This window comes from Dreissena polymorpha, chromosome 4 (genome assembly GCF_020536995.1).
Source record: "Dreissena polymorpha isolate Duluth1 chromosome 4, UMN_Dpol_1.0, whole genome shotgun sequence".
Taxonomy (NCBI): domain Eukaryota; kingdom Metazoa; phylum Mollusca; class Bivalvia; order Myida; family Dreissenidae; genus Dreissena; species Dreissena polymorpha.
The window spans coordinates 48,127,034-48,140,565 of record NC_068358.1 but is presented as its reverse complement, the minus strand read 5'-3'; the positions used below and the strand labels follow the sequence as shown (position 1 = coordinate 48,140,565).

The window sequence follows — 13,532 nt, the reverse complement described above, 5'->3', positions numbered from 1 at the left end:
ATGCGCGGCTTTAAGTAGCGCCGCGCCGCCATTTTCACGCACCGAATTGTCATATGCTTACAATACTCAATAGGTGTAATCGAGTCTAATCGAGTATTTGTATGGATTAAATAACATCAATTAATCAATTCGTACAATCTGTGCTGTATTTCAAGCAGGGTTTGCTTTCCTTCTTCGACACCCGTGGCAAATCGCCACTTTTCCTTAGACGTATGTCAATGACATCAATGTAATGTATATGTAGTTCTCCCGAAATAATCAATTTATCCCAATCATTGTCTTTATATTACACAATTAACCACAAATACTTTTGTTAATACAAATAGCGATAGTATTCCAGTCGATCTTCTCTTTCGACATCAGACTTATCTATTTTATCGCGAATGTAGTCGGGCATACACGATTTTACAATGATATGCCTCAGCAAAAACGGCACATAACGCTAAAATTAAATACGGACATACTTTAATAAGTAGCGATTACGAAAAGGCGGGTTTTTATCAACGATGAACAATACGTTGTAGACACAAACATCAAATTTTCATTAGGCATTTACACAGTGCAGTTAAGTCAAGGAAAAAAGCTTTCAGTCTGCTTGCAAAGAAAAAACTAATTTTTCTAAATTTTCGTTCGACAATGGAAAAAGGTGCTATTTATATGTTAATGAATGCTGCTTGATATTCTACCGGTTCTATAAGTGAAAAGGAAGATATTGAAAGGTAAACGTATTAAATAATTTAATTAAACCCATGCATGAGTATAGTTGTTAAAATTTTAATCGATACTGCATAAAACACTACTTTAAATTTACGGTTACTTGTTGATATTTGTTTATTGTAAAATAGATTTCGGTAAAGTGATCTACACTACATATTGGAAATTCATGTTGGTCGTTTGTATAATTATTTTTATCGGCTCCATGGCTCAGTGGCAGAGCGCCTGTCTAGTAAACAGGAGATCGTGGGTTCGATCCCCACTGGAGCCTTTTAATATACACAAGTGTAGCTTCAAATCCTACTTCTGACAGATTTCTTTTTTAATTCGCATCAAGCCTTTTATCTCATGGATATTTACTTTGTTTTCTTAATCTAATCCGTATCTAACTCTTGAGCAAATCAAACTGATCCGTCAATATTCAGTTGTTCAAACTTGCAATTACATATTTGGATTTTTGAACTACAATATAAGGATAATACACGTTTTCGAGGGCATGATCATCTGCGGGTGCTCGAAAAATCCGTTCCTGCCCGAGTGCGCAGCACGAGGGCAGGAACGGATTTTGAGAGTGCCCGCAGATGATCATGTCCGAGAAAATGTGTATTTTTAATATTATTGCATAAACAAATCACACATACCAAAATAAATTAAAATAACATTGAAAACAATATGTCTTGTTCATTCGACATCGACAAAATAATTCGATTATTTCAATACAGTTCAAGGTTGTGTTTTACATATGCCTCACTCGGCCATCATCCGAAATGACGAGGCTTTACCTTCGGATAGGCAGTGTTCGATTTAAAATGTGTTTAAACAGTGGATTAATGCAAAGTTGAAATGCAGCCGCGCAAAGTTAGAAATGAGGAATTATTTTGGAATTTACAGCAGGAACGTTGAAGGTACATAAACACTTACATTTACAGCATAGTCTTTTAAAAGTGTTGAGTAAGTAACCTCAACTCTATTGACGTTGCCAATACAATAAAGCTGTTGTCAAGAGAGTGCAGATGGTATAATTTGAAAAGTGGATTGAAATAGTCATTGCCATTATCATTGCATGCATGAGGAAACTGGTGCTTATTCAGTTCCCCATTTATGCTTGGAAAGTCGTCGAAGGCTGAAGAAGGGAAGTAACTGCGCGTGGACCAGATTATGGATATGAAAAACACATAACAGGGATTGAACGGCATGTGAATCACCTTGTTAATACACGATTTTTCCCGTTTAAGCCCTCCCTTTTCCAAGTTTCTGCACCCCGCCAGAGGGCATTATAGATAGAGTTTATGCAATAATATTGTATTATCTACGTGGTCATCATTTCGATTCCCGAACGAACCAACACATTTAACGTCTGTTATGTTTGTTTTTCCAGAACGAGATACAAGGCGCATTTAAATTTGGAAATAATCACATTTTCTTAGTTCAATACAATATCAAACGTGTAGTTGTATTACTATGGAATCGTTTAACAAAATTGTATTTTTATTTTAACGTTAGAAACATATCATAATTTTAACTATTATCCTTAAACGAAGAATAACACATTTCTTATCCTTCAGATTTATTGTGTGGTGGTGAAACAGCTCGGTTTTCTCTGCATCTAGGTTGATTGTTTACATCTGATAAAGGTCACTGCATTGTGACCACAGCGGGGTACCACTACAAAGGGATACGATTCGCACGATATTATTATTTTTTGTTATTTGTTTTCCTTTTTGTGGGTGGGGCGTCATTTAAAATCGTATATTTTCATGGTAAAAACACTCTTTTTATTCCAATATTTCGCCCTGATGGGCTTTATCAAGGTATACAAATATATATTTACTACATCTTTTTTTTAATCGTATAATTTATCAACTAGACATTACAATTCATTTGGTTCGTTCTATAAGTAATTACCCGGTCATTGCTTCTTAGTGTATGTTCTACCAACGCAACGTTTCACACATATGCCTGATAAAACCCATAATCAATGATAAACTGGTTGAAATGTCTACTAATGCCATCTACATTTTTGCTTGTTGCTTGTTGCGTCGATGCACCAAGAATTCAACTCGCGTATTTAATATTTAATGAGCTTGATGTTCACAATTTGTAAGCTCATTCGTGTTAGTGTGATGTGAAGCGTTATTCAAATAATCATGATTGCTGCAGCTGTAGATCGATTGATGTGAGTTTTGAAGTGCATTATGTTCCTCAATCTCCACGCAGAGTTGTCGTTCCATGCTTTAACAAAAAATCTCTGGAATCACAAGAATATCCTACCAGATTTGGTAGAATTTTATTTATTTGTTAAACATATTATGAAAAGCAGTATCATTTTCATTTATGTTTTGAAAATAGTGTTTAGGTTCATGATAAAAACTAAATTACCTAAATTAAATAAAAGCAAAATAACAACGGCAAAAAATAGTACCACGTTGCTAGGTTATCATCACGTGGTTGGTTACAAAGACACGGACTTTATCCAGCTATGCTGCATCCAGTGAAATCTCTGCGCGGAGGTTGGATTTCATAATTTCATGATGTCCCTCTTCCCATGCGTCATGTGAGGACCAGCGCACTTCCACATCCATATTTCGTTTTGGTTTGGCTTTGTGCAGTAAGAGGCACCATATTTCCCGGGTTTCGAGAACAACAATCAAACGCACATGTCAATGTAGTGGGGAAATGAATATTGAGTGGAAAGCTAGCATATCGACAGATGTTGCTTGTTATTGTCAGGGCATATGTGATTAACATTTAATAAAATCTAAAAATCTATAGAAAACTAAATACGATTCTTTAATTATTTTAATACAATAATGATGATATCTTTTTGTTCTTAATTAGACAATTGGTAAAATATATTTTATCATTTACAACGGCATAAAAATAAAAGGAATCACAAACGAACGGACGAGTATAGTTACACATGCATGTTAGTTAATTAATATCAATCAATAGTTGAAACAGTTCGCTATAGTTTTGATCTGCATGTAACTTTAACGCCTAAACAATTTGTAGTTTTTTAAACTACTCGAGTTGGAAATAAAATGTACATAAAAGAAAAACAAAGAAACACATTTTAAAGTAAACTGATACATGCGCGTTATAGGTCAAATTCTGTGGTATCATATAACTTTTTTATACAAAATGTAATTCGAATCATTATACTTTTTATTTAAATGAAAAATGTAAATCCATATTTTTTTATCGAAATATATTGACCACATAAACTGACTATTAGGAGAAGATAGCAGCATTTGAAAATTATAGAAAGAATAATAATTTAATGGAGGGGGGCTAACCTATAAATTAAATATTGACACAGTTTTCAGGAAACAAAAACTGTACCAAAACATGTAGCTTTGAAATATAAGGAAACTTGTGAAATATCTCATTTTATAACTTTGATTCAATAATTACTAACAATATCTGATAAGAAAACAATCGCAATCTCTACAAAATTGTTAGTTTAAGTCATTCGACATATAGATGTGCGGAACCAGTGGACATTCGCAAATGATCTTTGTTGGTATAAAACAGTTTTAAAAAATCATTATAAATTCAGCAAAAACGTTATTTCAGCCGAAAAGTCGACACTATTACTATGGAAGGGAATATCCGCCAGTCCATTCATGTTGCCAAATGACAATTACATATTGCTAAATGACAATTGCATACTGCTAAATGACAAACTGCATTTTGCTTTATTTTATTTGTTACAAAATAACATGCGTCTTCCTTGCGTTTTTATGCTTGTTTTCTATCAGTCAGTGAAATGTTGCGTGCATATTTCTTTTTAATGTTTACTCGATGTATGTTAATCATGTATTCTTTCGAATTAATGACAAATGAATTATTTCTGTTAAATTGCTCATGTGGCTATCTTCTTGTTGCTGAACTATTATCATTTCAACACTTACTATTGCTAGAAACGGGCATTTTTTTGTAAGTTCTACTAAGCGAAATGAATAAGCACAAGGCAGTAGCTCACATGAAGTATTCCGAATTTAAGACGAATGCATTAGTAATACTGAATTCATACACGACGGAGAACCAGAGTTTTTTGTAGTTTTCGGTAGTTTTCGTAAAAGGCTAATATTTAGAACGGTGTTGTATTATACATCTACCAGATGAATTACTGTACTGCGTCGCTTCGAACGTATTTTCCACTGTTCTTATTCAGGTAAAGGTTACTTGTTTATTGTACTTGTTTATTAGGTAAATTGCATACGATTGTAATCCCCATTTCGAACGTTGAGTTGTCATTTGGTTTGTGATTAAGGTCTATTTGAAATTAATGGGCGTAATCTTGTTTTCATTTACACGGCATACGGCCATAATATCATTGTAACGAAGGTGGGTTACGATGATCAAAACGTCTAACTATTGGCTTGTTTAAATTTAACTATTAATTTCATACTGTTTTCATCGCATATCTTCGTAACACTGTCTTTATCTAATAAAATCGTACCTAGGTTGGTAAAATTGTATCTTATTCAAATTATTCATTTTAATTGTTTTTTACTAGTTTATCCCCAATACTGCATGGAAATCCATTTACAGAGCTAATTAAAATGGAAAGCAATGTGATAAAATAAGTATGCACAATTACCTCATTAACGAACACAAATAATTATGTTTTCTGGAATTTAATGGTTTCTCTTTTTCATTTCAAATGTTTATATTTCTGATACTGTTTTATACTATAATCAATATATGTTGAACATCTTACACCTATTTCTGTATATTGGGTACGAGATGACTTTGGAAAGGTACCAGTTGACCAAAAAACAGGTATAAGTTGACCAAAATGGGTGTGAGTTGACCACAGTACGGGTTGAACAGTTACAAAATAGGTGTCTTCAAACAGACACATTTAATAAAGATTTTTCTTTTATAGACTTAAATGGTAGATCGATCTTGTTTTTCTTTGCATCTATAATGTGTAGCTCAGTGACCCAGTTAATGTTTACGGTTTGTAACTCAGGGGTCCTGGGTATGATCCTCACATGCGGTGCTGATTTTTTTCATGGGAGTTTCCTCTGGCGAGACTGCAGAGCCCTAGCCAAGTAATGGTGAAACCCAGGAAGCATAATTAAGTGAATCTTTGCCTCAATGTAAGTTAAATACACGGGCATAAACACCATACGAACAAACACATCAAGATGTTAGTACATGTAGGATAATGGGGGTTGAAGATTTCCCGTAAAGATGGTACTTAGATGATCAAAGCAGATCATATTTCTGTGAAAAAAGTATAGACACTTAGATCAGCAAGTGTCATATCTGACTACGTAACAGTTATTATCTCTCTAATTTATCATTATACTACATAACGGTGACTTGTTTTTATAAATAAAAAATGATGTACATAAATACATTTGCAGATATGAGCCAACAACAAAGAGCAGCTGTTCTTTTAAAGCAGGCAGCAGATTTGTTGAATGTCAACACAAGTGACAGGAGTACACAACACCAGCACCTGCACCAGTAACCTCTGTCAGGAGCACTAGTGCTGCAAAGGCAATTGTGCACCCGGCAGTAACAGAAGGAGGCATGAACATGCAAATACAGGAACTGTGGCAGTGTCAGCACTGGACTATTACACCCAGGTGTAATCAGGTAGGCATCACTAAAGAGGCCTGTGTTAGATATTTGGGAACTACAGTCTATACCACACTAATTCTTTTCTATGCCCCCAGATCGAATGATCAGTGGTATATTGTTAGGCCTGTCTCTCTGTCATTGTATGTGTCTGGCTGTCATTGTATGTGTCTGTCACAAACTTAAACCTTGGTTAAACTTTTGCAATAACTTTTGCAATATTGATGATAGCAACTTGATATTTGGCATGCATGTGTATCTCATGGAGTTGCACATTTTGAGTGGTGAAAGGTCAATGTCATCCTTCAAGGTCAAAGGTCAAATATATGGTTTCAAAGCGGCGCAATAGGGGGCATTGTGTTTCTGACAAACACATCGCTTGTTAATGTCAAGAGTTCTATTGTTTCATAATATTTATGCATAAACATCTTATTTTACTGTGCAAACTTAAAGAAGTCATTTTTGAATATTTCCTAATTATTGATTACAAGACCTTCCTGTACTTTCAATTTGTTCTGGAAAACCCCTGCATAATTAATGATGAGGAAAAAGGCTTTTAGCAGCTAACTCAAAAAGGGTTTATGGTTTGAGTTCCATAGTTTAGGATATAAGTTATCAGTTATACAATTGCATATACTTAACGTTTCTTAATAAGGCCTAAGCTCTTGCATAAGTCAAGCTAAATATTAAAAGATTTCAACCTTAACATGCCAAACGTGTTGTAAATGCAGGTCCATGGTTACAACTAATGATCACCTGTTGAAGGAGCTAGATGAGACCCGGGAGAGGCACCAGCACAGAGGTGAATCAGATTAACTGGAGCTACAAGCAGCTTAAGAAAAACCTTTAGGGACCAGTCTAAATGTTCTGATAATGATAATAGAGTGTGCTATGTGTTTTAATGCTAAGAATTTTAGCGACTCTGTATCCAATATCCGAAGTGGTGTTTTATTAAGATTAAGAACAAATAAGGCCAATCGTAATAAGAAACATTCTGCTAGTTGGAACAATTGAACTGTATATTCAATCATGCAGCAATTTGTTGTTTGCCATTTGTGCATTTGGCATGCTTAAGCTCAACATAATATTAGAGAAATTTATTTATTTCACATTACTTTACAATATAAAGAAGTGAAACATCTTATTCACACATCTTGTAGATTGGTAAGCAGCTTTGTTCTTGCTAGATTTCAATGGTGTAGTTTTTAAGTAAAAATGACTTGCAATTCTATTTTGTTGTGCTGACATTTAGACATTAGTGATAATTTGTTTGCAGTGAACAGCCTAGGTTTAGTAGACCTAGTATTCAGTCAAATTGAGCCGCGTTCTGTTGAAATTGGCTTTGTGCGTGTGTGTGAAGTGTCGTCCCAGATTAGCTTATGTGGTCCACACATGCTTTTCTGGGACAACACTTTCGGCCTTGACTGGATTTTCTTTTTCAAAATACTTTCTTTAAGCGAAAAATCTCATAAAACCAGAAAGTGTCTTCCCCGATTAGCCTGTGCGGACTGTACAAGTTAATCTGCGACAACACTTTAGGAACATGCATTAAACCCCATTTTCCCAGAGCAAAGGTCAATTGTATTTATTTCCTTTTAATATCCACATGCCTTTTATTTAAGGAGCATACAGATTCTAAATGCCTATTTATTGCAAACTAAATATTCAGTCATAACCAAAAAATATCATAAGATTTCTGTTAAGACAGGACCCTGAATTTTAGCATTTAATGAGGTTATGTGCTTTTCCACACTTATTATATGTATTTTATAAGTAAAAGGTGAACACAAGCAACAATATAATTTGCTACCAAAATGTTTTCCATATATTACTTCTTTTACATGAAATAAGTTGACACTTGTAAAAAAGTTTGCCGAACAAAATGACAGGTAACGATCAGTTTATTTATTGTGCATCCAGGCATTTACATATAACCAGACAGTAGTGCAATTCACATGCATATGTAGGTTTTTAACTTATATTGCACCAGTTTATAGATTGTTTTGAAAACAATTGTATGATCATGGTAAAGTTGCATATGTCTAGTCATAAGCAGTATGTGTGGGATACACTAGCAACAGGACCAGAGGGATCATTTTGTTGTCAGATGATGTTAATGTAATGTGTGTTTCATCCTAATATTTATTTAACCAGTATGCCATGTTAAACATATATTTTCTAATAAAATTGTAAAAAAGGCTATTCAGTATTTAGATTATTTTGACACGCTATTTCATGATGGATGGCCTCATCCACAGTCATTACAAGACACACAACAACAACATAATTGAGCCTCGGTCTGGGAAAATGGGTCTTAATGCATGTGTGTCAAGTGTTAATCAGGGCAAATCAGTGATGAAATTTTCGCTAAATGGAAGTTTTCGATACAAAAGTCTCCGGCGGAAAGTGCTGTTCCTGATAAGCCTGTGCTGACGGTACAGGCTAATATGAGACAACATTTTGAGCACATGCATTGGGTCCAATTTTCCCAGAGCCAGACTCAAATGTTAAAGCAATGCCCGTTAAATTAAGAAATTTATCCAATAACAAAATAGTGGTTTGGTATTAATTGAAAATCTCATAATTGTTCACATAAAAAAAGATTCATTCATTATTTACAACAAGATGCAATTATCTTTCAAAAACAACACAATTGGCATTTCATGTAAAAGCTATTCACACTAGATGATAAATTAAACTGGTTTTTATGATAAACAATACCATAATAAAGAAGCACAGACAGTTCTCACTATTCCATTCATAGCAATTCATATTGAATTCAACAGCAACTAGAAATGGCGCGGCAGAGGCCGACGCGTATCCCCACGCCGCATGTTTGATCCATGGGGCACCCCAGGGTTGGTAATGGGGCCATGCATAGTTGAGATTGACCGTATTGTCATATGAGATATTCAGTATAATTTGGAAGTGAATCGGTGTAGAAATGAAGAAGTGAATGTCTTCGTTTGAACATGACATATCTTTTTTATTGCGTAAATCGATTCCGCTTAGAATGGCCTTTAAGAAAAGGTATGGTTATGGGGGTCTCTATGTGCAAAATGTTGCATTTATTTTCGCTTAAAGTTGACACTTTTACATTGAATTATAAAGGGAAACTATTTAGTATATTATGACCAAGCAAAACAATAGGCATTATGTAGACGGGTAAGTTGTTTACCCTATCACCGCTTTTTTACGGAGGATTCCAGAGATAGTCGATGTATCACGGTTGATACCGGAGATTTTAATTTTGATGTTTAGAGTGATCTCTCGGCAATAGTAATTTACGCTGCAATTTGCGCTGGAATTAGGTTTTTTAGTACTGGTTCCCATTTTCGCATTGTGAACTATTTATAATGGCGGTGTATTGAAAACCGAAGACTAATTCTAAATCAGAGACGCACTAGCAATCGACTTAAGAAGTAATATAGACCCACAAAGATATTAACAGCTTGTTTAATTCAGTAGCAACATAGCCAAATGCACATAGTTTAACAAAGAACGCCGTTAGAATAAGCATTAATACAAATTCAAAAAGTTTAACTGCAGTTGTCAATAACACACACGAAGTAAAGATATATATCAAATAATTATAAACTTATCAATATGTGACAATGAGATGAAGTGTTTGCATTGCAAATGCAAATAAGCAAAATGCAACTACCATGTATCAGAAAGCATGTGCTAGTAGTAAAAATGAGACTGTCATTTAACATCATGCATGGACTGGCGGATATTCCCTTCCATACCTTTGATCTCAAATTTTTAAAAGCGAGTTACATATACCGGGTATGCATGTAATCAATCAGTTGGAAATGGACATTTGATTAACAAAACATCAACATTTTAACAAAAAGTGTGGTCGTTTACATCGTCGAATGGAAATTCGTCTTTGAGTGATCTCAGAAAGTATAGTTCCTCGGGATACAAACAATATTGAATGCGGAAATATCCCGATATAACGCGGAAATATCCCGATAGAAAGCGGAAATATCCCAAGAGAAGGAATAAAATATCCGTGCATAAGGTGCAAAAGTCCCTTTTTAAAGTTCCAATAGTTAAATGAAGAAGCATCGAAAATATCAGTGGTCGTTCGCATTTACGGTCAGGTGATATGTTTTGTCCCCTCACATTAAGGTAGTCTTCGAGAACTCTGGTATTATGACCTCTGGTGTAGGGCAAACGTGGCCCTCGTGTTTGCAGAGCAGACTCCTTACACCAAATAGAGTAGATTTAGTGTATGAAAGTCAAGGCCGGACCCAGAATGATACTTTTTGTTCAGTGGGGTTTAAATTAAATGTAACTTTCGTCCCGTCCTATTATTTCGTACGTCTGTTTTTTTTTTCAGTGCATGCATACATTTATTCATTTTGCACAGGAACTAAACGAATAGTGTCATTCAGGAAACATTCGTAAATCTTAACCCTTTGCATGCTGGGAAATTTGTCGTCTGCTAAAATATTGTCTGCTGAATTTCTAAAATTCGCATTTTCTTCGATTTTTTTCAAAGAATACTATCAGAATAGCAAACAGTTTGGATCCTGATGAGACGCCACGTTTTGTGGCGTCTCATCTGGATCCAAACTGTTTGCAAAGGCCTTAAAAATTCGGTTCCCGCATTGTAAGGGTTAAAATATCAATCTAAGGCTCGTTAAAACAGGACCATAGGGACTTTGACCAAATTCATTACAAACGTACAAAGGTTACTAGCTTTACAAACTAAAGTAACCACGTAGGCAAAGTAACTGTAAGCGACTCGAACCCACAACCGCCGTCTCTACCAACTTAGACACCTGGCGGCTGGTTCTCGCCCGAGTACTCCCTTGAACCTTTAAAGGGGCCATTTCACAGATTTTGACATGCATTGATGTTTGTCATTAAATGCTTTATATTGATAAATGTTAACATTAGGTCTAAAAATCTCCAATACAAAAACAAAAATTCAATTAAAGAATTAAAAAAAAAGTAACCCAAAACGGGGCTCGAACCACTGACCCCTGGAGCCATGGAGCAAAAGTCCAGCACACTATTCTCTAGACCATCCGCCCTGATGCAATTCCTGGCGTAATTTTTACTATATATATGCAATCCTCTTAGTATCAAAAGATACAACGACGACAACAGAATTCTCCAAATGATTAAATCGTTTCGCGTTGCAACGCTTTATAATTTTCAGGTTTTTAAATCGTCAAAAGATGCACATAATGGATATTTTAGAGCATGGTAAATGTTCAGTATTTCTGTTTCCTCACGAATATCCTAACTTCAAGGAAAATTTGCGAGTCTGAAACAATTTTGTCAATTTTGTCAATTTACTAAAGCGTGAAAAGGCCCCTTTAAGGCCGACCTCCGGATAAAAAGTGCGTCCAATGCCAAAACTGTTTGTTTCCACTATTCAACCCGACCGACCCTCCTTTTTGTATGCAAGAACAAATGATAAAATAACCGTTCATCTAAATACTGTGGAAAACAGCCACATCATTTGCGATTTATATGACTGATCTATATGAGCAACAAATTATCCAATCGTTTTTCGGCTTACAAAAATAATATCAATTTTGATTGTTTGTAAAAACAGTACCTATGTGGACCCTTTTAAATGCCATATATCTTTTAAATTAATATATCCAAGACCAAACAGAAAATTCTGGGACCTTGTATTGTGAAACTGTGACCCCATACCAATATATCTTATACTGTACAATGTCATAGTCGCGTTAGTTTCATATTTACCATATGTGTCTTGTTCTGAGAAAATTGGGCTTAATGCATGTGCGTAAAGTGTCGTCCCAGATTAGCCTGTGCAGTCCGGACAGGGTAATCAGGGACGACACTTTCCGCCTAAACTTGATTTTCGGTAAGGAGGGACTTCCTTGAAACTAAACATACCATAAAAGCGGAAAGTGTCGTCCCTCATTAGCCTGTGCGGACTGCACAGGCTAATCTGGGACGACACTTTACGCACATGCATTAAGCCCAGTTTTGTCAGAACATGACTCATTTATAGGTTTCATAAATTCGATGGAACAGTTGCTGAGTTACAGCTACAGACACACACAATTCCTCAATTTCAATCAATTTAGAGGGCATAACTCTAGAGCTACCAAGTTGATCCCGACTGAATGTAAGCGTGCACCACTGCACACTGATCATACACATTTATTGCGGAGTTTCATGAAAATCGATGCAATAGTAAATGAGAAACAGCTCCGGGCATACACAATTCATGAATTTCATTCAATTAATGGGGCATAACTTGGAGTTACCGATCCTGAAACAATCCGCAGTATGATATTACGCATTTATTTTAAGTTTAATGAAATTCCATGAACTAGTTACAGAGAAAAAGCTCCGGAAACATACTTGCGACGGACGGACGAACAGACGGACGGACGGACAACGCTAAAACAATATCCCTACGCCTTCAAACAGCTTGTGTTATGTGACGTGTATTGCAGACATCGTATGTAATGTAAATATGATCACCAAACCATTGCTTTTCTTTTTTTAAGTGATTATTATCAATTATTGTGTTATGCATGTCTTTGCATTTTGGTCATAGTTACATGTTTAAAACATATAGCTCAACCATGTACTAATATAGCTTTTCTTTTGGGCGATAAACCTTTTCAAACAGAAATTACTCGAAAAACATGCAGTTGTTTTCGTTGTAAAAGAAATCTAGCTATGAGACGCATACATGAATTCAATGTAAATATCATAACAATCGACTGTTTCACCGCAAGGTACAAAGCTAAACACGTTTCGTACGTACCCTGATCATATAGCTGACAAATACAACGATGTCGTAGTCGGTTTTGTCCGTATGAGGGGAAAGGATACAAGGCTGAGTATAAATTATTAATAGTTCATTACCAGAGACGCGTTCAAAAAATTTATGATAAAAATATGTGTTTTAGGACGATAAGCAAACACAAGTAACAATGAAAAATGCCGGTAAACATGTAGTTTGCTGAAAACACACGTTTACTATTATTAAAGTACACACTCAATGTAAATATTATCGTTTATTTATTTCGTTCGACCATATTACGACAAATTTAATAATAACTATAACAATAATTTTAAGTTCTGGAAATGTGGTGGGTGTTGGGATGGGGGCTCATGGTTTATTCAAAATTTACGGTTTTGATTGATTGATTGATTGATTGATTGATTGATTGATTGATTGATTGATTGATTGATTGATTGATTGATTG

The 13,532-nt window shown here is 35.1% G+C and overlaps 1 protein-coding gene and 1 non-coding gene across 2 annotated transcripts in view; one reads left to right on the top strand and one right to left on the bottom strand.

Annotated features, from left to right (window-relative positions):
• The window catches only part of LOC127880130 (pyroglutamyl-peptidase 1-like), a 483,820-nt gene that overhangs the window by 183,576 nt on the left and 286,712 nt on the right, over positions 1-13,532 (bottom strand). The window lies entirely within an intron of this gene.
• On the top strand, positions 914-985 carry Trnat-agu (transfer RNA threonine (anticodon AGU)). The gene has a single exon. It is a non-coding gene; the product is annotated as a tRNA-Thr (tRNA).